The sequence below is a fragment of the Dioscorea cayenensis genome, chromosome 9 (genome assembly GCF_009730915.1).
Source record: "Dioscorea cayenensis subsp. rotundata cultivar TDr96_F1 chromosome 9, TDr96_F1_v2_PseudoChromosome.rev07_lg8_w22 25.fasta, whole genome shotgun sequence".
Taxonomy (NCBI): Eukaryota; Viridiplantae; Streptophyta; class Magnoliopsida; order Dioscoreales; family Dioscoreaceae; genus Dioscorea; species Dioscorea cayenensis.
In genome coordinates, this window is record NC_052479.1 from 6,021,895 (window position 1) to 6,048,357 (window position 26,463).

Consider the following 26,463-nt stretch of genomic DNA (forward strand, 5'->3'; position numbering starts at 1 on the left):
GAAAAAACGAGTCCGTAAAAGACAAATCCAAGTTCCTGAAGGTAATTGGTGAATCGAATTGATGAAACCAGGCCTGCCAGGCCTGTTTGAGTCCATAGAGAGCCCTCTAAAAGTGGAAGACTTTGGATCTTGTGAATCAACAAAGCCTGGTGGCTGAGCTTACCTTAATTTTTCTCTCCCACCACTTTCTTTGTTCGATAAGAACAACGTTAAACAGGCAATTTAGTCCAAAGTTTCAGTCGGGGAGCTGCCATTTCTTTTCCCTGCACAAGGGATCACCGAAGATGTCTCCTTGAAGTCGAGTCCCATACATATGTGGACGCAGTGCAGAAAAAAACTAACTCCCACGATTGGTTGGGTACGCCAAGGGGGAAGGAAGACGAATGACATCTTAGCACTCTTCCACCATTTCTTTAACGTAAAGTACTTTCCGTTTAGTCAATGTTCCCTCAACTGATTCAAACCTTGTATTTGCCGATTGAACAAATCTAGCCAAGTGCTTCTCCAAATCCGTCATTCGGGTTTCCTAGCCTGAAATTCTGTTTTCCACTTGAGGGGCTTGTTACTGTTGTTAGAAACCCAATGGCCCCATGGTCTTCTGTGGTCCTTGATTACTCCATGAAAAGTTGGGATGATTCTTCCAACCTGAATTATAGGTGTTGCTGTATGGATTCCCTTGAGGTCTCATGCCATTTCCTACAAAGTCAACGTTCTCAACTGAAGAAACATCACCAATGATGATTAGGCAATCGGAGGAAGCATGTCCTCCACCACAACCAGTGCAATTGGTCATGGCTGCAACTCTATTCAAAGCTATAAGATCTAGCTTCTTACTCAAACTCTCCACTTGGGCCGCCAATGAAGTTACAACATCAATTTCATGGAGACCGGCCACCTTTTTCTTCTCCCTAGCATTCCACTGGTAGCTATTTAACCCCATTTCCTCAATCAATTGATGAGCCTCATCAGGGTCTTGCTACCTAAGGTACCTCCTGCCACCACATCCAAGAGTTGCCTTGTACTCAGGTTCAAACCATTGTAGAAGGTTTGAACAATCATCCACTCCGGGAATCCGTGTTGCGGACACTTTCGCAGGAGTTCCTTGAACCTTTCCCATGTCTCAAATAGAGACTCCAATTCCAACTGCACAAAGGATGAGATCTCATTCCTAAGCTTTGCTTATTTTCCGGGAGGGAAATAACGGGCTAGAAAAGCTTCTACCATCTCCTCCCATGTAGTGATTGATGCTCTAGGTAATGAGTGTAGCCACTGCTTTACTCTCCCCTTTAAGGAAAATATGAAGGCTCTTAATTTGATGGAATCATCAGTCACACCATTTATCTTCAGCATGTCGCACACCTTAAGGAAGCTCTCTATGTGACTGTTTGGATCCTCATCGGCCAAACTGTTAAATTGTGTAGACTGCTGCAGCATATGGATGAATGCCGGCTTTAGCTTGAAGTTCTAAGCTGTAATATGGGGACAAACAATACTCGATTATGTCCCCAACACTAAAGGTCTGGCATAATTAGATAGTGTTGGTTGTTGCTCATTTTGTTCCGCCATGTTTTCAGATCCTTCTACTTCAAAATCAGCTGGATTATGTTGTTCTTGCACAGGTTCTTTCCCTTTTCTTCTAAGTGTACGTTCAAGCTCAGGGTCTCCTTCAATCAATATTGATGGATTCCCTCGGGTCATAACCTAGAGCTGCACCAAAAAGAATGAAAAAGACAATCAGAACGATGATAGAATAAGAAGATATGAATTAGAATGTGTGGTGAAATAGCTAAGAAAACAAAGTGCAAAGTATCTCTAAATGCCTAGCTCCCCGGCAACGGCTCCAAAAACTTGACAAGATCCCCTTGTGTATATCCTGCAAGTGCATGTGTTTGTCGAAGTAATAATCCCGGGTGAGCGGGTATCAAATTCACAGTGAGTAGGGAGTAAAGACACTTAATTCGATTCTTAGCTATGTGGAATATCAACAATGATAAGTGTGACAATGATTCAATTCTCAACAATTTAAAGCAACAAGTAAGAGAGCAAAAGTACGGAGGAGGTAAGGCAATCGATAAAGATGGGGTACTCGGATGATGCTTCACCTAGGATAATCACTTCAAGTGCAAGAACTATCTATTATGCTTCCTAATCAATGCAATGGTGAGTCGTGGAAATCCTTACATACATAGTCCCAAATCTAAGGTCAACTATGCCTAACTCTATTCATGTCCCGGAGGAGAGATTAAATAACCTCTCAACCTCGCACTCGAATAAAGTTGCAATGAGCTCTAGTGATTCCAGGTGATAAATCTCTTCCTAATTATAGACCTAACCCTTTGGTCCAGGTGGAAGGTCCCTAACCATAATTAAGCCCTAGATACTAAGATCCCCTCAACGCTTCACTCCATTGCAAGCGCAACTAAGCCCCAGCGGAGATTCATCCCTTAGACCGTTGACTCTATTATGGCCGCAAAGAACCTGAGGAATGGAGGTAGAATCTATCACGTCGGAGGGGAAAGGGGACACTCCTGTACCTCTTGACTCACCCTCTCAACCCTCTCCAACCTAGCTTTGTTTAACGCTCGTTTTGTGTCACTCAATCACAAGGTTACCAACAAGAACTCTCAACCCTAGTGTCACTCTAGTGGAAATGTTCATACAATCAAGCATTCAAGGTTCGAACTCATAATAAACATCAATTTATTGAAAGGGTAATAAAGAAGTTCAATGAAACGAATACATCCTAGGGTTCACAATCACCCAAGTACCCACTAGGAGTTTAGCTCTCCATGGAGCTAAGTACAATCAAAGAAATCGAATGTAAAATCAATGAATCCATAAAGAAACCCCCTCGATGGTCGTGTCAATGGTCTTTTGGAGAGTCCTCTACTCGTCGCAAGGGATCCTTTGTCCGGCCTAGGATACACCTCGCCGGATCGATGCCGACGAAAGCTCTCCCAATAATCTTCTTCCAAACTACACGCGATGTTGGAGCCGTAGAACCTATCCAAAAACCTAGCCAATACTCCTCAAAACCCTAGCCGAAGCCCTCTCTCAAGTTGGGGAAAAGATGGACAAAAGAATACCAAATTCGGGCCTAAATCGGCTTTAAATAGGGCTGGAATCGGGCAACTCCACGGGCGTGGACAGTACACGCGCCTGTGCAGAATTTCCACAAGGCCGTGGATAATTTCCACACGCCCGTGTGGATTCTCTGTTACTCTGATTTCTCAGCCGGTTGTGAATAGTGATGTTACAGTAATTACTACCGTGTTGCTACAGTGCTCTGCTACAGCTTCGACCTGAATAACTTCCCAATTCCATATTTTCATTGGGGTAACGCAAACGAGCACACGTTTACATCGTGAATCACTTGCTTCTTCAATGATATACATGTTGGTGGAGCTCTCGTTCTTATGTGCATAAATCAGAATGCTCGAGTGTGACTGCCTTTGTGCCCCTCAAAATGGATGTGCTCACTCGAATGCGAGGAGGTTGGCACACACTCTAGCATCTCACACCTGACCTATGTCTTTGCGTTTGAACCTTAGCGAGATTTCTTCCAAAATAGGTGCATTATAATCCACATTGGCCTATTTCCTTCATACTCGGCCTCTGCGAAGTGTTCATTCCTTATGTTGAGCATTACTTTTCTCAAGTTTTTACACTAATATGTGTGTTTTTATGTTACTTTTATGAAGGTAGGGTTGTCAATGATGGGTAACGCAGTCGAGCTACCTGTACCTATCTTGTCCGATTGTTTAGTGGCTCTTTCTAAGAGACGGGAATGTAAATAGAAAACATCCCCTGGGAAAGCCTCATGGCCTCGTGGTCGGCGTAACAATAATGACATTTGTCGATATGCCACCTCCTATTTACTAAGATCATCATATATTATTAATGCGTGCATTTCATTATCACGGAAATATTCCCCCATGGCACACCCAGAATATGGGGCCAGAAATTGTAGAGGAGCAGGATCCGAAGCGGTGGCTACTACAAAAATGGAATATTCCGAAGCATTCGTTTCTGGAAGAATTTGAACTAATTGTGCCACAGTCGAGCGTTTCTGTCCAATCTCTACATAGACACAATACAATGTCTCACTCTGAGAGGTGCCCCTTGAGTTCATTTGCTTTTGGTTTAATATAGTATCCATAGCTATAGCTATTTTTCTAGTTTGTTTGTCCCCGATTATAAGTTCTCGTTGACCACGGCCTATAGGAACCAGGCTATCCACTACTTTTAAGCCTGTTTGCATAGGTTTATGCACAGATTTACGTTCAATAATCCTTGGGGCTTTTAATTTGACACGTCTTCATTCGTGACCGCTTAGAGCCTCTCTTACATCAATAGGTACTCCCAACGTGTCGACCACACGGCCTAACATGGCCTTTCCCGCAGGAACATCAATAATAGATCCAGTGCGTTTGACAAGATCTCCTTCTTTAAATGCGGTATCACTACCAAAGACAACAATACCTACATTCTCATTTTCAAGATTCAAGGCTATTCCTTTCACACCGCTGGCAAAGTCCACCATTTTTCCATCTTGAATCTTATTCAATCCATAAACACGTGCAATCCCATCTCCAACTGAGACCACTCGACCGATCTCATCCACTTGAAAATTCGTGTAAACATTGGTCATTCTACTTTCTAATAGAGTCGTGAGTTACGCAGCTCTAGGAGATAATTCCATACTTGAACTAAGAAAGACGATGATAGAGTCAATGGAGAAATCCGCTTTACTAATTTACAAAATATAATACTAATTAATTTCAGAGGCGAGTAAATGGGCTCTTTGCATATGTTAAGCATATAGCTAAGGCTCTTTAAAAATTTGAAGAATAGCGCTTTCTTTCTATCTATTTATGATAAAACGAGACCACCAACGCCACCTTCGCAACTCTGAAAAGTGCATTAAGGCTAGTGGAACTAAAGGGCCCTTAGACAAAGGACCCAAGACTTCATTGCTCGATTCAGACTCTGCCTCTGGGGAAATGCTCACATCAACTAGAATTTGGATGGAGCTTCCAGATGGGTTAGAGAGTTTGCAAACCAGAAAGGGGAAAAATCCATTCTCCAAAGTAGTGAAGTGAGCCAGGACAATAAGACAATAGGTCTCATCGGCCAAGCCAGCTATCAGTCAATTAGTGGGAATCAATCCAGAAAGAGAGAAGGTCTAGTGCTCTCAGCAAAGTACTCTATTTCTTTGCTTCAAAATGGGCTTACAAAGTTCTTGCCTTCTTTTGTTCTGCACTAGTTCTGTTTGAGTGGATCGGGTAGAAGGTCTAATGGATGATCCTACAAGAAGAGGGAAGAGCTATCATGCTGTAGTGGATAAACTCGGTTTATAGGGACTGAAGTGCTAGAGGCTCGAATGTGGCTCAGTCGATTATCCAGATGATGTAGGACTTCTGGGTTCTTGAGGAAAGCTCTTCAAGTTTCTAGTTCTTCTACTCTTGAGACAAGTGCTTTGAGCTTTCGATAGTTAGTTTACGCCTTCTTTCCGTAGTCTGAAGAATTCCAAGGCTTTGCTTCACTCGCATTCATTCTCTACATAGTACTCTTTTTGAGCTTTGAATCTCTTGCTTGAACTTTTGAATAAAAAACAAAGAAAAGCAAGGAGAAGAAGAACAAGGACAGTCCTTTCTAAAGAAGTAGTTGCAGTAAAGGTCGTGAGACTCGAAGAAAGAAAGCTTAAGTCTAGTAAGTACCCTTGGTGGAGATGTACTTTACTGGTGATACAAAGCTTTGGTGGAGAACTCGGCAGGCCGATGATGCTCTGGCTGGTCGGACTACTTTCAGCTCGTGGGATGAGGGAAAAGCTAGCTGCATTGGTCACTGAGGGCGACAGTGACTCGAAGCCGAATCAATCCACTATAATTGTTGGGGACTCAACGGGCAGTGAAAGGTATCCCTTGTCATTCTCTTCTTTATGTGCCACTTACCTTGAATGGAAGGGAAGCCCAGGCCATGGTGGACACTGGAGCCACTCATAATTTCACTCGAGAGGCAACCATTGCACGGTTTGGGTTGAGCGTTGGCGTGCACACCAGCCATGTCAAGGCAATCAACTCCCTGGCCGAGGCGGTAGTAGGCAGAGTGCCTTGAGAATGAAGCCATTGTTATCTCGGCATAATTATTGGCCCGATATGGGTGAGGACATTGAAGCTTAGTGAAGTTGTGCTAGTAAGACAAGTCTAAGGAAAGACGCGAAGCTGGTCTTCTTCAGCCTTTTCCTGTCCCAGAAAGACCTTGGCAATCCCGGTAGGCAGACCGAGAGGATTAATGGTTTCCTCTAGGAGTATCTCCTTCACTATGTGTCTGGTTCGCAGAGGAACTGGTTAAGTTAACTTGATGTGGCCCAGTTCTCGTATGGGTAGCCCCTAGTTGTCATCATCACGTAAGGTGGTCATGGAAGGGTTCGAATCTTACCTCCAAGAGAGGAAGAAAGAAGAGGTGCTTTCAAAAGCTTCTCGCAGGATGAAATGAAGAAGTATGCTGACCAAGGGTGGAGGCCCTTGGAGTTCAAGGTTGGTGACAGGGTTTGGTAGAAGCTAACTCCTTAAGTCAAGTTTGGAAGAAGTTTTACCGTCGGGATGTGGACAAGGGCTTGATCACTCGTCAAATTGAGTATGGATTCTCATATTCTTAAAGCACTAAACAATTTTCTTTCTAAATGAACATTGTTCTATTGTTCTTTCTTAATTCTTCAGACTGCGCACATTTCTTTCTTAGAACTTCTTTCTTTAATAATATTGTATATTATACTGACTTAAGAGAACTATCTCTTCAAATCATCCTACTCTACTCAATCCTTTACACCGATGTATCATTCATACTATTTAGAAATTCAGACGCATGGGATACGTGAGACCGTTTGTTTACCAAGCAAAGCAGACAACGGGGGTAGTTGCTTGGAAAGCATGTATTAGCTAAAGAGAAAAAGAAATAGAAGATGAGGAATAGAGAATACCAACCAAGAGAACAAAAGCGTAGAAAGTCTCACAGCACAGCACATAAACAAAGAAGAGGGGGCAGAGATAGGTAGACCAAGAGCACTGCTATAAATGTTACCAAAAGCAGTCACAATTCTATAACAGATTTTTACCGGGATGGATTAAACTGTGATTGAATATCTTTCTTTGACTTATTCACTAGGCCAATCGTCAGAATGTGTACGAGATACCATAAGTGCCCAATATCTCAATAGTACCCTTATCTAATGCTTTGAATGAGACTGAATATCCGAAACATAGGAACGATCTGACTAGAAAGTCATTCAAAACTTTATCGAAGAACCAGCGTTTATTGAAGAAGCAATTGAGTCGATTACAAAAAGTACTAGTTTGAATGGCTCGTAGGAATTGATCCGCTACAGGATTTATATTATACGCTAGAGAAGCACCTGAAGTACTAAACATAATAGGTATTAGTTTTGTAATGGTTTGAGCAGCAAACTCGGATTTAGTAAGAATCTGATTTTTTGGTAGTACGAAGGTGGAATTGGCCCAAAAACTGGATAGGGGTAAAGACGCTATCGGGCGCCGGTGGCTTACTCAAGTGCCCCCGAACCACGTGAAATGGTCGCATATAACATGTCTCACAAACTATGCCTGGGGTGGGGATACCTATTCTCTTAATCGTCGGCGGTACGGCGCACACACGGCCTCGGTTTGCTGCGTGGACTTCCTATGCTATGCATTTCATACAGAGTGCAATGGAACCCAGCTCAGCTCTACTGAGCCAAAAGGAAAGAACCACCGGAGGCGGATTATAGACTATAGCTAAGAGGCTTTCGTCGTCCGTAAAGGACCTAATGGAAGACTGTGCTCCGAAATACCCTGATAGTTTTGTTTTAAGAACACTTGACCTTACCCCTTCTATTGAGCCATGTCTATTCTAGGTGGAATCAGCAAGATTGAACCGAGGCCCACCCAGCCACCTTAAGGGGGACAACCAGACCGACCAGTAGGCTTTATTTCCGAAGTTTCCTTCCGGGGCCCTGAAATCATTAAATTCATAGGGGCGTCCCAGGAAGTGGTCCAATGAGAAAGAAAGACAGGAGGGCAGGATTCGTTGTGGTCGGGCAACTCCCTTCTGGGAAAAAAAGAAAGGGAGTCACTTGAGCTACAGGAAGGGAAGGATGTCGTGGGCTGAGCCGGAGGTCACTTTTCTCAAAGGTTAGTTTTTCGCTCTCTTGCCCATCATCGTACCCAACCCAGCTATCTGCTCAGCCCTATCTATTCATATCTTTTCTTTTCTATGAATATTTTTTTTATCTCTCTTATTCATAGATCTTGAAACAGGATCAATAGAAATTTCTCAACTCAATATGGATCTATCCATAGAAAAATATATAGATCTCCATCGAAATATCTATCTATATATATATAAATATGGAAGAACCTTCGAAGCCTGTCCCTGATATTGTTCTCCGACAATGTCCCCTGGGTGAAAGGGGCCACCATTGTCCTTCTTTTCTCAATCGTTCCAATCATTTATCCATTTCATTCCCCTTTTTGGTTTCCCGGTTGGTTCGTTTCCTAGCCATAGGAAAGAAACTTTCATTCCACTTTAGCGTTAGAGAAGAGGTCAGTCTCATATGCCAGAAAGGAAAGCCGTGAGGTTAGCGTAAAGGTGCTTTCGAGCAATAAGTGTTGCTTTTTTTCCGTATTCATGAATGGTTAGCGATAGATATCAGTATTCAATAAATCTTCCTTTCATGTATCAGTCCCTCCACCCCTAAACCTAGCGATAAAAGTGCTTGAAGCTCCCCTGCACTTTCGCCTAACTAGCAAAGATTCACTCTCCCTAGCACCACTACCCACGAATAAGATCACCCGTCGAACGTAAGCTAAGAGAAGAACGGACGGGCTCGGGCCTAAACCTAGGAAAGCGGGTAGAGGGACTAAAAATGAGAAGGAATCGACCAAATGCCTTGAAAAAAAAATTACGTGACCTAAAGAAAGGAACTGATAATCATGCCTTGATCCCAGAAAGTTTGACTTGACTTAACCGATCGCTGGAATAATTAATATTTTACTAGAGCCGGGTAGCCAAGCATTGAAAGTACTTCCTCTCGTATTTATCCTGTTGTAATGGCTAACTCCTCATAAACTCAACTATACGGTCAAAGTGCTTTGAATAGCGCTATTTCGTGAAGTCAGACAGGAAGTCAACCTTCGCCATCAACCTAAACGAATAAGCCTTGATTCAAATACCACGATAGATGGTACCCCTTGTTGTTATTCTCAAAATAGGAATTATGAAACTCGAAACTCACTCAACGCTCGCCTAACAATGCCCTTCAAACAATTCGCACCTTTTTTATAGGTCACAGCCGGAAAGTCTTTATTCCTATTCCATCCATTATTATAGCGAATCCTCATTTCTAACCACTCTGACTCTCAGGAGCGAGCCTAGCTCCCAGATTCTTTTGCATTAATGGATGACTTCGAATTAGCCTAACTACATGAGAACAGGCATGATTCATCCATCCTTCGGTGATGGAAGGCGATCAAAGTTATGGTTCTGCTTGATGTTGTGCCCACCAGGAGCGTAGGTAAATTTAGTGTCCCTAACGAGAGATGATGTCGGTGAAAGGAGACAAGCTAGAAGAAAGAACGAACGACACTACTTGATTTATCGGGTGACCATACTATGTGTACCTAACAAGAGATATGGCACTGAAGGCGGTCCACATATCAAGGTCAGAATGGGATCGGGTGTTTTCATGTCTCACCATAGTTCCTAAGTCTTTCCCCTTTCTTTTCTAAGTCAATATAGGTTAAAGGTGGGTAAGGAAGGTTTGCCATGGCAGATTTGTGCGTTCGATCGATGAAGCTCAAAACTTTGTTTGGGTGGTATGTGAGCCGATCCAACCTTTGTTTAAGCAGGTCAAAGAGAAGAGTTCTCCCGATCATGACGACGAAGCGAATTCATTCATATATATAAGCCAAGTTTGGAAGGATTGGCAACCTATTTCCCCTCTGCCCAGGCCCACGGATATCGCCCGGGCGGGTTTGATTGGGAAACTGAAGCAGGGGAGAGAGTCTCATCGTGAGTTAGGACATCAATCGATCTAATGGTCAAAGCCAGGAGGTTTCCATCCTTCGTTTTGAAACCCCTACCGCTTTCTCTAGGTAAAGGGGTTCCGAAGCCACGGTACCCCAGTTACCAGTGTCAAGTAGAGGATGTACAGATGCCCCTGGATGAAAACAAATGAAAAGGGCTTGGGGGCATACCACTCCAGACAGCAAGTGATTAGAAAGGAGTCACCCTCACCCTCCCAGCAAACGTGGTTCAAATAATGATGAGTTAAGCTCAGTTCAGAGGTAACCCCAAATTCAAGCCACCAAATACTCTAGTGGGTCAATGGTTTGAGCACAGACCAAGAAATGCTCCTAAATTCCCCGCTCCAAAATCAGTTCCACGAGATCAAATGACATGGAGTAAGAAGCGAAGATGGCAAAGGAGGAATTTGATAGCTCGGAGTCAACGGGGCTGATTGGAAAGTCGCAAAAAATTGACGCTAAGGAACAGCCTCGGGAAAAGAAGCCAGAGAAACAATAGACCCAGGATGTAGATATGAAAGACTCCGGGACTTTTAAATTAGAAGGAAGACCGAGCTTTGCTTTGATAGGATGGAAGATTCAAATGATGGGGATGATGATCTATTAAAGAAGGTGGTCCTCAAGTTTGGGAGTCTTCCTCCAAAGGTGGCGGTAAACTACCTCCTACCAAGGGTCTTTGGTCCAAAGGAGAATCAACCCGAGGAAATGGATGAGGATGTAGAATAAAATGACTCTCCTCCGGTTGCAAAGATTGCAGAGGTTGATTCTGATCTTGGGCAAACAGACGGAACAGAGGTGAGCAGGGACCCTGGTTTTTTTTATTAGTGACACAACCCTGATTACGATCCAAGGCTCTCGTGCTAAAGGACAATCAATAACGGGAAAAAGCAGAGAAAGTTCTAAAGGTCAGACTCCGTCTCTTCAAGAGACCATAGCCAGGAGAGTGATTTTTGAGAAGCCACCCGATTTACACTTAGTCCACTACTCACTTTTTAAACTCTGTTGGAAACTCAAGTTTGATGTTAAAGGAACTAGTTATAGTTGTTTCTTGTGTTAAATTCTAAAAAAAAAAATGGAAAACGAAAAAGAAAGAACAAAATAGTTTTATTGTTTATTTGTGTTTGTTGGGTGGAAAGAGCTACCACCTATGAAGTATGAAGCTACTCTTATAAGTCGGATACTAGCTATGCCCTAATGAGAGAAAGAGCTATCTCATAGGATGAGTGAAAGCTACCACTCCGGTAGAAAGAGCTACCACCTCGAAAGTGTGAAAGCCACCTTAGCGGCCGCTTTGGAAAGGGCTACCTTAGAGGATGTGTGAAGCTACTACCATCTTTGAAATTGTTGTCACTTGTGTAGATAAATAAGTCCCTTATACTAAGAGCTTTGAGGAGTATACCTTGGGTTGACTTGTGTGAGTCCACACACTTTCACAATTTCGGGTTTGTTGTCCTTTTTTATTCAAGTTTTTATCTAGAGTTTCGATTTTTCATATTTAGTGTTGAAATTTTCCTCACTTGTAGAATGCTCTCTTTGTATATTTTGGTGAACCTAAGGCCAAGCACTTCCAATATTTTCTTCATTGATGCACATTACATTTTAATTTTTGCTTGAGGACAAGCAAAAGCTTAAGTGTGGGGGAGTTTGATAAGTGCTTGTGCGATATGAATGCAAAGCATTCATTCTTTATGTTGAGCATTACTTTTCTCAGGTTTTTACACTAATATGTGTGTTTTTATCTTACTTTTATGCAGGTAGGGTTGTGAGGCCAAGTATGAAGGAAAGAAGCCAATGTGGATTATAATACACCGATTTTGGAGGAAATCTTGCTAAGGTTCAAACGCGAAGACATAGGTCGATGTGAGATGCTAGAGTGTGTGCCAACCTCCTCGTATTCAAGTTGGCACATCCATTTGGAGGGCACAAAGGCATCCACACTCGAGCATTCCAACTTATGCACATAGAACAAGAGCTTCACCAACGTACATATCATTGAAAATACAAGTGATCCACGATGTGAACGTGTGCCCGTTTGCGTTACTCCGATGAAAGTATGGATTCGGGAAGCTATTCAAGTCGAATGTTGTAGTAGAGCACTGTAGGAACACGGTAGAAAGTACTATAGTAGCACTGTTCACAGCCGGCCGAGAAAACAGGAGTTTAGAGGATCCACACGGGCGTGTGGATATTATCCACACCCGTGTAGTCGCCCGATTCCAGCCCAATTTAAAAGCCGAATCAGCCCTGATTTTAGTATTATTTTCTCCATCTTTTCCCCAACTTGAGAGAGGGCTTCGGCTAGGGTTTCGAGGGGTATTGGCCAAGGTTTTGGAGAGGTTCTACGGCCCCAACATCATCATTCCTCAGGAAGAAGGTTGGTAGGGGAGCTTCCGTGGAGGCGTATCCTATGCCGGACGAGGGAATCCTTGGACGACGAGTAGAGGACTTTCCATAAGACCGTTGACCTGCTATCGAGGGGGTTTCTTTATGGATTCATTGCTTTTACATTCTATTTCTTTGATTGTACTTAGCTCCATGGAGAGCTAAACCCCTAGTGGTTACTCGGGTATTGTGAACCCTAGGATGTATTTGTTTCTTTGAACCTCTTTATTATGATTTCAATAAATTGATGTTTATTGTGAGTTCCAACCTTGAATGCTTGATTGTATGAATATTACCCCTAGAGTGACACTAGGGTTGAGAGTTCTTGTTGATAACCTTGTGAGTGAGTGACACACCACGAGCGTTAGACAAAGCTAGGTTGGAGAGGGTCGAGAGGATGAGTCGAGAGATACAGGAGTGTCCCCTTTCCCCTCAGGCGTGATAGATTCTACCTCCATTCCTTGAGTTCTTTGCGGTCATAATAGAGTGAATGGTCTAAGGGATGAACTTCCACTGGGGCTTAGTTACGCGTGCAACAGAGTGAAGCCTTGAGGTGATCTTAGTATCTAGGGCTCAATTGTGGTTAGGGACCTTCCACCTGGACAAAAGTGTTAGGTCTATTATAAGGAAGATATTTATCACTTGGAATCCCTAGAACTCATTGCAACTCTATGCAAGTGTGAGTTATTGAGATTGTTCGATTTCTCCTCCGGGACATGTATAGAGTTAGTCATAGTTGACCATAGATTTGGGACTATGTAATTAAGGATTTCCACGACTTACTACTGCATTGATTAGGAAGCATAATAGAGGGTTCTTACACTTGAAAGAATTATCCTAGGTGGAGCATTATCCTGGTACCCCATCTTTATCGATTGCCTTACCCCCTTCGTTACTTTTGCTCTCTTACTTGTTGCTTTACTATTGAGAATTGAATCATTGTCACACTCATTATCATTGATCTTTTACATAGCTAAGAATCGAATTAAGCGTTTTTATTCCCTACTCCCTGTGGATTCGATACCCGCTTACCCGGTATTATTACTTTGACAAACCCGTGCACTTGCGGGATATATGCAAGGGGACCTTGTCAAGTTTTTGGCGTCGTTGCCGGGGAGCTAGGCGTTTAAAGATACTTTGCACTTTGTTTTCTTAGCTATTTCACCATATATTCTATTTCCTATCTTCTTATTATATAATTGTTCTGACATTGCCTTATTCTTTTTATTGTAGGAAATGATTAACATGTTTGAATCATTTGACACTATCATGAGAATGGTTGAACACGTGGAGCTGAAAGTTCTAACAATTGCATGGCATGACATGCTGTGTTATTCTCACCATGAGTAGTGTACAACTCAACAGCCAGTAGAAGAATTGGTTGAAGAGTACATCGCCAAGATTCAAGGGCAAAATGGTGAATTAGATAATGTGATAAAGCAGTTTGAGGAATCCAGGTCGGCGTCAATGAGCGACCAGTTGGAGGAAAGTGTAGAAGGAATACTTGCTCAGTTTGATTCTTCTTATCAAGACCAGAGGCATGAACTCTTTTCAGTTGGGGTTGCTATTTCAAAAGTAAAACTATGTGGAATGGACACGTTGATATCTATTGTAGATTGTAAAGAGATAGGTACCCAGTTAGAAGAGGAGGAGAATACCTATGAACATGAGGCAAATGATTTCGAGGAGATTGATAAATTGAAGGAGGGCGACTTACACCGATCAATTGTTGAACCAACAGAACTTGAGCTTAAAACTCTTCCAACACATTTGGAGTATGCATTCTTAATGGAGGACTCTAAACTCCGTGTGATTGTAGCTTCAAACATGTCTGCGGAGCAGAAGGATAAGCTTGTTAGCATGTTGAAAAAGAACAAATTAGCTATTACATGGAAGATCTACGACATTAGGGGTATAAACCCATTCTGCACTCATAAGATCCTAATGGAGGATGAGTACAAATCTGTGATCCAACCTTAGAGAAGATTGGACCCAAATATGAAGGAATTTGTCAAGATGGAAGTAATAAAACTTTTGGATGCGGGAATCATCTATCGCATATCAGATAGCAAGTGGGTGAGCCCGACCCAAGTTGTCCCGAAAAAAGGAGGAATGACAGTAGTGAAGAATGAAAAGAATAAGTTAATCCCCACTAGGATAGTTACTGGTTGGTGAGTTTCCATTGACTATAGGAGACTGAATGACGTCACTCGGAAAGATCACTTTCCTTTGCCATTTATTGACCAAATGTTGGAACGACTAGCGGGGCATCATTTCTACTGTTTCCTTGATGGCATGTCGGGATACTTTCAATCCCAATAGCTCCAAAAGATCAGGAGAAAACCACATTTACTTGTCCTTATGGTACTTTTGCTTACAGAAGAATGCCTTTCGGGCTGTGTAACACTCTTGCAAGATTCCAGCACTGCATGACGGCCATTTTTGATGACTTTCTCGAAGATATTATGGAAGTTTTTATGGATGATTTTTCAGTGTTCGGGGACTCTTTCCATGCTTGCTTAAATAATTTGGAAAGAGTTTTAGTGAGATATGAAGAGACGAATCTCCTCCTCAACTGGGAGAAGTGTCACTTTATTATGCAAGAAGGCATTGTCCTTGGCCATAAGATTTCCCAGGCAGGTATGGAGGTGGATAAGGCGAAGATTGAGATAATAAAAAAGCTTCCTCCGCCTATGAATGTAAAAGGGATCCGCAGTTTCTTCGGTCATGCAGGTTTTTACAGAAGGTTCATTAAGGACTTTTCGAAGATCTCCCAACCGTTAACCAAACTCTTGGAGAAGGATACCCCTTTTGATTTTGGAAATTACTGTCTGAATGCATTTAATATGCTGAAAGAAAAGTTAGTGCAAACACCAATTCTGACAACACTGAAGTTTGATGAGCCGTTCGAAGTAATGTGTGATGCTAGTGATTATGCAGTGGGAGTAGTCTTGGGTCAGAGGAGAAGTGACAAGGTCCCCTTGCGTAAATCCCGCAAGTGCACGGGTTTGTCGTAGTAATAATCCCGGGTGAGCGGGGTCGAATCCACAGGGAGTAGGGAGTAAAGACTCTTAATTCGATTCTTAGCTATGTGGAGTATCAACAATGATATGTGTGGTAATGATTCAATTCTCAGAAATTAAAAGCAACAAGTAAGAGAGCAAAAATAATCAGAAGACAAGGCAATCGATAAAGACGGGGTACTCGGATGATGCTTCACCTTGGATAATCACTTCAAGTGCAAGAACTCTCTATTATGCTTCCTAATCAATGCAATGGTGAGTCATGGAAATCCATACATACATAGTCCCAAATCTAAGGTCAACTATGCCTAACTCTATACATGTCCCGGAGGAGAAATCGAACAATCTCAACACCTCGCACTCGCATAGAGCTGCAATGAGCTCTAGGGATTCCAAGTGATAAATCTCTTCCTAGATTTAGACCTAACCCTTTGGTCCAGGCGGAAAGTCCCTAGCCACAATTAAGCCCTAGATACTAAGATCACCTCAACGCTACACTCCATTGCACGCGCAAGTAGGCCCCAGTGGAGGTTCATCCATTAGACCATTCACTCTATTATGGCCGCAAAGAACTCGAGGAACGGAGGTAGAATCTATCATGTCGGAGGGGAAAGGGGACGCTCCTGTACCTCTCGACTCACCCTCTCAACCCTCTCCAACCTAGCTTTGTCTAACACTCGTGGTGTATCACTCACTCACAAGGTTACCAACAAGAACTCTCAACCCTAGTGTCACTCTAGGGGAAATGTTCATACAATCAAGCATTGAAGGTTGGAACTCACAATAAACATCAATTTATTGAAAGCATAATAAAGAAATTCAAAGAAACGAATACATCCTAGTGTTCACAATCACCCAAGTACCCACTAGGGGTTTAGCTCTCCATAGAGCTAAGTACAATCAAAGAAATTGAATGTAAAAGCAATGAATCCATAAAGAAACCCCCTCGATGGTCGTGTCGATGGTCTTGTGGAATGTCCTCTACTTGTCGTATAAGGATTCCTTCATCCGGTATAGGATACGCCTCGATCGAAGCTTCCCTACCAACCTTTTTCCTAATGGAATCACGATGTCAGAGCCATAGAACATCTCCTAAACCTTGGCCAATACACCTTGAAACCCTAGCTGAAGCCTTCTCGCAAGTTGGGGAAAAGATGGAGAAAAGAATACCAAAATCGGGGCTGAATCAGCTTTAAATAGGGCTGGAATCAGGCAACTCCACGGGCGTGAACGCTACACGAGCCTGTGCGAAATTTCCACACGGGCGTGGATAATTTCCACACACCCATGTGGATTCTCTGTTTCTCTGATTTCTCGGCCGGCTGTGAACAATGCTGCTACAGTAAGTACTCACTCGAAATGGATGTATATATGTTGGTGGGGTTCTTGTTCTTATATGCATAGGTCGGAATGCTCGAGTGTGACTGCCTTTGTGCCCCTCCAAATGGATGTGCTTACTCGAATGCGAGGAGGTTGGCACATACTCTAGCATCTCACACCTGTCCTATGTCTTCGCATTTGAACTTTAGCAAGATCTCCTCCAAAATAAGTGCATTATGATCCACATTGGCCTATTTCCTTCATACTCGGCCTCACAGCCCTACAAGCGTAAAAGTAACATAAAAACACACATATTAATGTAAAAACCTAAGAAAAGTAATGCTCAACATAAGGAATGAACGCTTCACATTCATATCACACAAGCACTTATCAATAAGCAAGCAATTTCAACCGATCTATTACGCTAGCAAGACTCTCACAAGTACACAAGAGAACTACACCACTACTGAGAAGGAATTATTAGCAGTGGTGTTTGGTTTTGATAAATTCAGACCATATCTCATCCTATCTAATGTCACAGTGTTCACAGATCACTCTGCACTCCGTTATCTCATGAACAAGGCAGATGCGAAGCCGAGATTGATTCGGTGGATATTATTATTGCAAGAATTTGACATGGAAATGAAGGATAAAAAGGGACAGAGAATGTGGTTGCTGATCATTTGTCGAGATTAGAAGATTGTGAGGGGCAAGAACTGGCAAGCATGGAAATTAATGATTTCTTCCCTGAAGAGCACTTGTATTTGGTACAAGAATTAGATTGAAAGATGTTCCATGGTTCGCAGATTTTTTGAATTATCTATCAGGACGGGTATGTTTCAGCAGAAGAAGAAATTTTTCAGTGACCTTAAGAACTTTTTCTGGGAAGATCCTTACCTGTTCCGTATTTGTGCAGATCAGGTGGTGCGAAGGTGCGTTTCTAGGGAGGAAAGTTGGAACATCATTGCGCAGTGTTACTCAGGCCTAGTGGGGGGCATTATGCTTCAAGTCGAACTGCAGAAAAGGTTTTAGCCACTAGGTTCTATTGGCCAACCTTATTCCAAGATGTTCATCAGTTCGTTCTACAATGTGATAGTTGTCAAAGGGCTGGAAATTTATCAAGAAGGGACGAAATGCCTCAAAACCCCATGCAATTTTGCGAGGTATTTGATGTTTGGGGAATTGATTTTATGTGACCATTTCCAAAGTCCAATGGAAATCAATACATTCTGGTGGTAGTTGATTATGTTTCCAAGTGGGTGGAAGCCCAAGCTCTTCCAACTAATGATGCATGAACTGTGGTGAAGTTTTTGAAGAAGCTATTCACTCGCTTTGGAACTCTAAGAATTATCATCAGCGATCGGGGAACCCATTTTTGTAATACACAACTGGCGAAAGTGTTAAAGTGCTATGGGGTTCATCATTGTCTTACTACTCCTTACCATCCGCAAACAAGTGGGCAAGTGGAGGTCACAAACAGAGAGCTCAAGAGAATATGAACAAAATCAGTGGAACAAGGGAAACGAGATTGGTCTGAAAGATTGGATGACACACTTTGGGCTCATAGAACAGCATACAAAACCCCAATAGGGACCACTCCCTATAATTTAGTGTATGGAAAATCTTGCCATTTACCGGTGGAATTAGAGCACAAAGCATATTGGGCAATTAAAGTGATGAACTTCTACATGCACAAATTTGGAGAGCAACGAATGTTACATCTCAACGAGTTAGACGAATGGAGGATGAAGGCATATGAGAATTCAAGGATATACAAGGAGAGAATTCGGAAGTGGCATGACTAGCATATTAAGATGCCGAAGGACTTTGACAAGATCCCCTTGCGTATATCCCGCAAGTGCACGGGTTTTTCGAAGTAATAATCCCGGGTGAGCGGGGTCGAATCCACAGGGAGTAGGGAGTAAAGACACTTAATTCAATTCTTAGCTATGTGGAGTATCAACAATGATAAGTGTGGTAATGATTCAATTCTCAGAAATTAAAATCAACAAGTAAGAGAGCAAAAATAAGCAGAAGACAAGGCAATCGATAAAGATGGGGTACTCGAATGATGCTTCACCTAGGATAACCGCTTCAAGTGCAAGAACTCTCTATTATGCTTCCTAATCAATGCAATGGTGAGTCGTGGAAATCCTTACATACATAGTCCCAAATCTAAGGTCAACTATGCCTAACTCTATACATGTCCCGGAGGAGAGATTAAATAATCTTTCAACCTCGCACTCGAATAAAGTTGCAATGAGCTCTAGGGATTCCAGGTGATAAATCTCTTCCTAATTATAGACCTAACACTTTGGTCCAGGCGAAAGGTCCCTAACCACAATTAAGCCCTAGATACTAAGATCCCCTCAACGCTTCACTCCGTTGCACGCGCAACTAAGCCCCAGCGGAGATTCATCCCTTAGACCATTCACTCTATTATGGCCGCAAAGAACTCGAGGAACGGAGGTAGAATCTATCACGTCGAAGGGGAAAGGGGACGCTCCTGTACCTCTTGACTCACCCTCTCAACCCTCTCCAACCTAGCTTTGTCTAATGCTCGTGGTGTGTCACTTACTCACAAGGTTACCAACAAGAACTCTCAACCCTAGTTTCACTCTAGGGGAAATGTTCATGCAATCAAGCATTCAAGGTTGGAACTCACAATAAACATCAATTTGTTGAAAGCATAATAAAAAAGTTCAAAGAAACGAATATATCCTAGGGTTCACAATCACCCAAGTACTCACTAGGGGTTAGCTCTCCATGGAGGTAAGTACAATAAAAGAAATCAAATATAAAAGCAATGAGTCCATAAAGAAACCCCCTCGATGGTCGTGTCAATGGTCTTGTGGAGAGTCCTCTACTCGTCGCAAGGGATCCTTAGTCCATCATAGGATACACCTCGCCGGATCGATGCCGACGAAAGCTCTCCCAATAACCTTCTTCCAAACCACGCATGATGTTGGAGCTATAGAACCTCTCTAAAAACCTAGCCAATACCCCTCAAAACCCTAGCCGAAGCCCTCTCGCAAGTCGGGGAAAAGATGCAGAAAAGAATACCAAAATCGGGGCTGAATCGGCTTTAAATAGGGCTGGAATTTCCACACGCCCATGTGGAATTTCCACACGGCCGTGGATAATTTCCACATGCACGTGTGGATTCTCTGTTTCTCTGATTTCACGGCCGGCTGTGAACAATGCTGCTACAGTAATTACTGCAGTGTTGCTGCATTTCTCTACTACAGTCTTCAACCTGAATAACTTCCCAATTCCATATTTTCATCGGGGTAACGCAAACGGGCACATGTTTACATCATGAATCACTTGCTTCTTCAATGATATACATGTTGGTGGAGATCTCGTTCTTATGTGCATAAATCAGAATGCTCGAGTGTGACTGCCTTTGTGCCCCTCCAAATGGATGTGCTCACTCGAATGTGAGGAGGTTGGCACACACTCTAGCATCTCACACCTGTCCTATGTCTTCGCGTTTGAACTTTAGCAAGATCTCCTCCAAAATAAGTGCATTATGATCCACATTGGCCTATTTCCTTCATACTCTGCCTCACAGTCCTACCTGCATAAAAGTAACATAAAAACACACATATTAATGTAAAAACCTAAGAAAAGTAATGCTCAACATAAGGAATGAACGCTTCACATTCATATCGCACAAGCACTTATCAGACTTTAAAGCAGGCTATCAGGTGTTACTATTCAACTCTCGTCTATGTTTACTTCTGGGGAAACTCAAATCAAGGTGGTCTGGTCCGTATACCATAACCGAAGTTTCACCCCATGGAGACATTGAGATTAACCATCCGGAGAAGGGCACATTCAAGGTGAATGGATATAGGCTGAAACCATACTATGGCGGAGAGATTTGCAGTGACAATAGAGAAGTATTTTTCCTCCATGAACCCCCGTGAGGTAAGGCAAGGTACGTCAAGCTTAGTGACGTTAAACAAGCGCTTCTTGGGAGGCAACCCAAGTGTTTACTATTTTCTTATTCTCTAGTTAGTTTGTTTGTATGAATAATTTCTTATGTGTTGGTGTCTTGAATTGTAGATACTTATGCTAAAAGTTTCTTGTTGGCCTCAAGTATTCATCGTGTGTTTTCATATAGAATGGGCGAAGCTTGGTCGTCTGAGCTCTAGTTCATATTTTTCACTGGTAAAATTTGCATAACAGGGCAGGCTCTGAGTGTGTAAACATGTTCAGAAATTTTCTGCAGAGCCTTTAGATTTTTCTAAGTCATCTTGAGAAAACACACGGGCATGTGGAATTTCCACACGCCCGTGGGATTGCACTGCGAGCTCATCCAGAGAAGGGACAGGGGCGTGCGGCTACCCCTGTGAACAACCATGCAACTGTCACACGGCCGTGGGTAATCTCCGCACGGGCATGTGAATTCCTGCAAAGTTAGGCGGTTTTTCCCGAGAGCACACAGGGGCGTGGACTCGCCCCTGTGGGCGACCTTGTGAACCATGCAGGGGCATGGGTAATTTCCACATGCCCGTGTGAAACTCTGCAGAGGAATTCTCTCCATCCTGAGAAAACACAGGAGCGTGCAGTTACCCCTGTGAATTGGGCATGTGAATGTCCACGCCCGTGTGGAATTCCCGCATGGGCGTGTATAACACTTAGTATTTTTTCTCGAATATCCAGCGAAACCACAGGGGCGTGTGTCCGCCACTGCGAGATCTTCGTTTGAGGGCACATGCACCTTTTCTTTTCTTTGTTTTTATATTTTTGGATTTCATTTCCGTATTTTATTTTGTGCTAGTATCACTCAGAAAGGATCTTCCTTTTGAGTTTATCTTTTATTTTTATTTTGAGTTGTATTTCATTGTCTTATCTTTATATACTCAAGTATTTTTTGTTTTTCTTGAGCTTCACTGAACCCCATTGTGTATATGTGCAGATTGTTTTGCGAGTATGGAATTTGAGGAACTAGTCATGGACACGGTCTTATGGTCGTGTGTGCTCCAGAACCTATTTAGACTCAGCTCTCAATGATTATAGCTCCATCAAACGTACCATTTGGAGTTCAGGGGAGTATTGTTTCAATTGACCACTTCCACATATGCTTTTGATTGACTTATATCCTATTGTGTTTGATAGCATACATTGAGGGCAATGCTCATCTTGAGTGTGAGGGGGAGTTCACATTACATATGATCATTACATAAGTTTTGACTGAAATACATGCTCACATAGCCAATGGCGTTTCACCTTAGTTGCAACAATTGTATTCTTTAATTTAGGGGATTTTTTAAGATTGAATGTTCTCATGCTCTAGTTTTTACTTGAATTTCTAGGAATTTTTGCCCGAATGACAATTATTGCACTATTTTCTCATTAAAACCTTTTCGAAACTCAAGTTCGATGTTTAAAGGACTAGTTAGTGTTATTTTATTGTGTTCATTTTGCTAAAAGAATGATTGTTCCATCACCACTCGGCTTAGAGACCATGCTAATGATCGGCATGATCAGAAACTACATAGACGGGGCATATATGCTGAACATGCCCACTTCAGAGACAACTGAGATTGAGGGTGACACAGCTGAGGGGCCTCAGCCAGCGCAGGAGCCTTAACTAGAGCATACGGAGGCCAATACACCCCCTGCAGCATAGGAGCCTCCACCAGTACGCATGTTGTCCCTATCTCGAGCCTATGATCACTTTGAGAGGCTCGAGAGTGCTGTAGGGGTGTTACAGACCGAGATCACCGAGGGTCGTGCAACACAGGCTGCACAGCATACAGAGGTGATGGCACGTCTCGACACCCTACAGTAGTTACTAGAGTTAGACGCCACCCCACCATTCATAATGAGACTGAGGACCTTTTAGGCATCTCCAGCACCATCCTCACCCATTCTAGCACAAGTCGATCTACCTGTTCTAGTATCCTCATTGGTAGGAGCAGAGTAGCTAGAGCGTGACATAGACACTTTATGCGTCTTTTCTTTTCTTTGTTTTTATGTTTTCGGATTTCATTTCCGTATTTTATTTTAGGCTTGTATCACTCAAAAATGATCTTCCTTCTTAGTTTATCTTTTATTTTTGTTTTGAGTTGTATTTCATTGTTTTATCTTTATATACTCAAGTTTTTTTTGTTTTTCTTGAACTTCACTGAACCGCATTCCGTATATGTGCAGATGGTTTTGTGAGTATGGAATTTGAGGAACTAGTCATGCACACGGTCTTATGGTCATGTGTGCTCCATAACCTATTGAGACTTAACTCTCAATGATTGTAGCTCCATCAAACGTACCATTTGGAGTTCAAGGGAGTATTGTTTCAATTGACCACTTCCATATATGCTTTTGATTGACTTATATCCTATTGTGTTAGACTGCGTACATTCAGGATGATGTACATCTTAAGTGTGGGGGCGAGTTCACATTACATATGATCATTACATAAGTTTTGACTGAAATACATGCTCACGTAGCTAATGGCGGTTCACCTTAGTTGCAATGATTGTATTCTTAAGTTTAAGGGATTTTTTAACATTCAATGTTCTCATGCCCTAGTTTTCACTTGAATTTCTAAGAAGTTTTGCCTGAATGACAATTATTGCACTACTTTCTCATTAAACTCTTTTGGAAACTCAAGTTCGATGTTTAGGAGACTAGTTAGTGTTGTTTTATTGCGTTCATTTTGTGAAAAAAATGAATGTTCCATCACCCCTCGGCTTAGAGACCATGCGCATGATGGGCATGATCAGACACTACAGAGACAGGGCGAATATGCTGAACATGCCCCCTTCAATGCCAGCTGAGATTGAGGGTGACATAGCTGAGGGGCCTCAGCCAGCGCAGGAGCCTTAACTTGAGCATACAGAGGCCAAGACACCCCCTGCAGCATAGGAGCCTCCATCAGAAAGAATCTTCCTTTTGAGTTTATCTTTTATTTTTGTTTTGAGTTGTATTTCATTGTCTTATCTTTATATACTCATGTTTTTTTTATTTTTCTAGAGCTTCACTGAACCCCATTGTGTATATGTGCTGATGGTTTTGTGAGTATGGAATTTGAGGAACTAGTCATGGACACGGCCTTATGGTCGTGTGTGCTCCACAACCTATTGAGACTCAACTCTCAATGATTATAGCTCCATCAAACGTACCATTTCGAATTCAGGGGAGTATTGTTTCAATTGACAACTTCCACATATGCTTTTGATTGACTTATATCCTATTGTGTTCGATTGCGTACATTGAGGGCAATGTACATCTTCAGTGTGTGGGGGGGGGAAGTTCACATTACATATGATCATTACATAAGTTTTGACTAAAATACATGTTTACTATAGTAAAACTGTAGCATGCACTGTAGCAGCACTGTTCACAGCCGGCCGAGAAATCAGAGAAACAGAGAATCCAAACGGGTTTCTGGAAATTATCCACGGCCGTGTGGAAATTCCGCATGGGCGCGTGTACCGTCCACGCCCGTGGAGTCGCCCTATTCCAGCCTTATTTAAAGCCGATTCATCCCCGATTTTGGTATTCTTTTCTCCATCTTTTCCCCAACTTGAGAGAGGGCTTTGGCTAGGGTTTTGAGGGGTATTGGCTAGGATTTTGGAGAGGTTCTATGGCTCTGACATCGTGCGTCATTTGGAAGAAGGTTATTGGGAGAACTTTCATCGGCATCGATCCGGCGAGGTGTATCCTACGCCGGAGAAAGGATCCCTTGCGATGAGTAGAGGACTCTCCACAAGACCATCGACACGATCATCGAGGGGGTTTCTTTATGGATTCATTGCTTTTACATTTGATTTCTTTGATTGTACTTAGCTCCATGGAGAGCTAAACCCGTAGTGGGTACTTGGGTGATTGTGAACCCTAGGATGTATTCGTTTCTTTGAACTTCTTTATTATGCTTTTCAATAAATTGATGTTTATTGTGAGTTCCAACCTTGAATACTTGATTGTATGAACATTTCCCCTAGAGTGACACTATGGTTGAGAGTTCTTGTTGGTAACCTTGTGAGTGAGTGACACAAAACGAGCATTAGACAAAGCTAGGTTGGAGAGGGTTGAGAGGCTGAGTCGAGAGGTACAGGAGCGTTCCCTTTCGCCTCCGACGTGATAGATTCTACCTCGTTCCTTGAGTTCTTTGCGGCCATAATAGAGTGAATGGTCTAAGGGATGAATCTCCGTTGGGGCTTAGTTGCGCGTGCAACGGAGTGAAGCTTTGAGGGGATCTTAGTATCTAGGGCTTAATTGTGGTTAGGGACCTTCCGCCTGGACCAAAGGGTTAGGTCTATAATTAGGAAGAGATTTATCACCTGGAATCCCTAGAGTTCATTCCAACTTTATTCGAGTGCGAGGTTGAGAGGTTATTTAATCTCTCCTCCGGGACATGAATAGAGTTAGGCATAGTTGACCTTAGATTTGGGACTATGTATGTAAGGATTTCCACGACTCACCATTGCATTGATTAGGAAGCATAATAGAGAGTTCTTGCACTTGAAGCGATTATCCTAGGTGAAGCATCATCCGAGTACCCCATTTTTATCGATTGCCTTACCTCGTCCTTACTTTTGCTCTCTTACTTGTTGCTTTTAATTGTTGAGAATTGAATCATTGTCACACTTATCATTGTTTATATTCCATATAGCTAAGAATCGAATTAAGTGCCTTTACTCCCTACTCCCTGTGGATTCGATACCCTCTCACCAGGAATTATTACTTCGACAAACCCGTGCACTTGCGGGATATAAGCAAGGGAATCTTGTCAAGTTTTTGGCGCCGTTGCCGGGGAGCTAGGCGTTTAGAGATAATTTGCACTTTGTTTTCTTAGCTATTTCACCACACATTCTAATTCATATCTTATTATTCTATCATCATTCTGATTGTCTTTTTCTTTCTTTTTGGTACAGCTCCAGGTTATGACCCGAGGGAATCCATCAATATTGATTGAAGGAGACCCTGATCTTGAACGTACACTTAGAAGAAAAGGGAAAGAACCTGTGCAACATAATCCAGCTGATTTGGAAGTAGAAGGATCTGAAAACATGGTAGAACAAAATAAGCAACAATGAACACTATCCGATTATGCCAGACATTCAGTGTTAGAGACACAATTGAGTATTGTGCGTCCCCCAATTACAGCTCAGAACATCGAGCTAAAGTCGGCATTCATCCATATGCTACAGCAGTCTGCACAATTCAACGATTTGGCCGATGAGGATCCAAATAGTCACATAGAGAGCTTCCTCGAGGTGTGTAACATGCTGAAGATAAATGGTGTGACGGATGATGCCGTCAAATTGAGAGCCTTCCCATTTTCCTTAAAGGGGAGAGCAAAGCAGTGGCTACACTCATTACCTAGAGCATCAATCACTACATGGGACGAGATGGTAGATGCTTTTCTAGCCCGTTATTTCCCTCCGGGAAAATCAGCAAAGCTTAGGAATGAGATCTCATCCTTTGTGCAGTTGGAATTGGAGTCTCTATTTGAGATATGGGAAAGGTTCAAGGAACTCCTGCGAACGTGTCCGCAACACGGATTCCCGGAGTGGATGATTGTTCAAACCTTCTACAACGGTTTGAACCCGAGTACAAGGCAACTCTTGGATGCGGCGGCAGGAGGTACCTTAGGTAGCAAGACCCCCGATCAGGCTCATCAATTGATTGAGGAAATG

General features: G+C 42.6%; 2 non-coding genes and 1 pseudogene across 2 annotated transcripts; 1 reads left to right on the top strand and 2 right to left on the bottom strand.

The window, feature by feature from the left end:
- The first annotated feature begins 1,069 nt into the window (after nt 1–1,069).
- LOC120269557 lies at nt 1,070–1,176 on the top strand. The gene has a single exon (XR_005539207.1). It is a non-coding gene; the product is annotated as a small nucleolar RNA R71 (small nucleolar RNA).
- A 2,506-nt stretch (nt 1,177–3,682) lies between these two features.
- LOC120268433 lies at nt 3,683–4,702 on the bottom strand (annotated as a pseudogene).
- A 21,521-nt stretch (nt 4,703–26,223) lies between these two features.
- On the bottom strand, nt 26,224–26,330 carry LOC120269662. The gene has a single exon (XR_005539305.1). It is a non-coding gene; the product is annotated as a small nucleolar RNA R71 (small nucleolar RNA).
- Between the last annotated feature and the right edge of the window lie 133 nt (nt 26,331–26,463).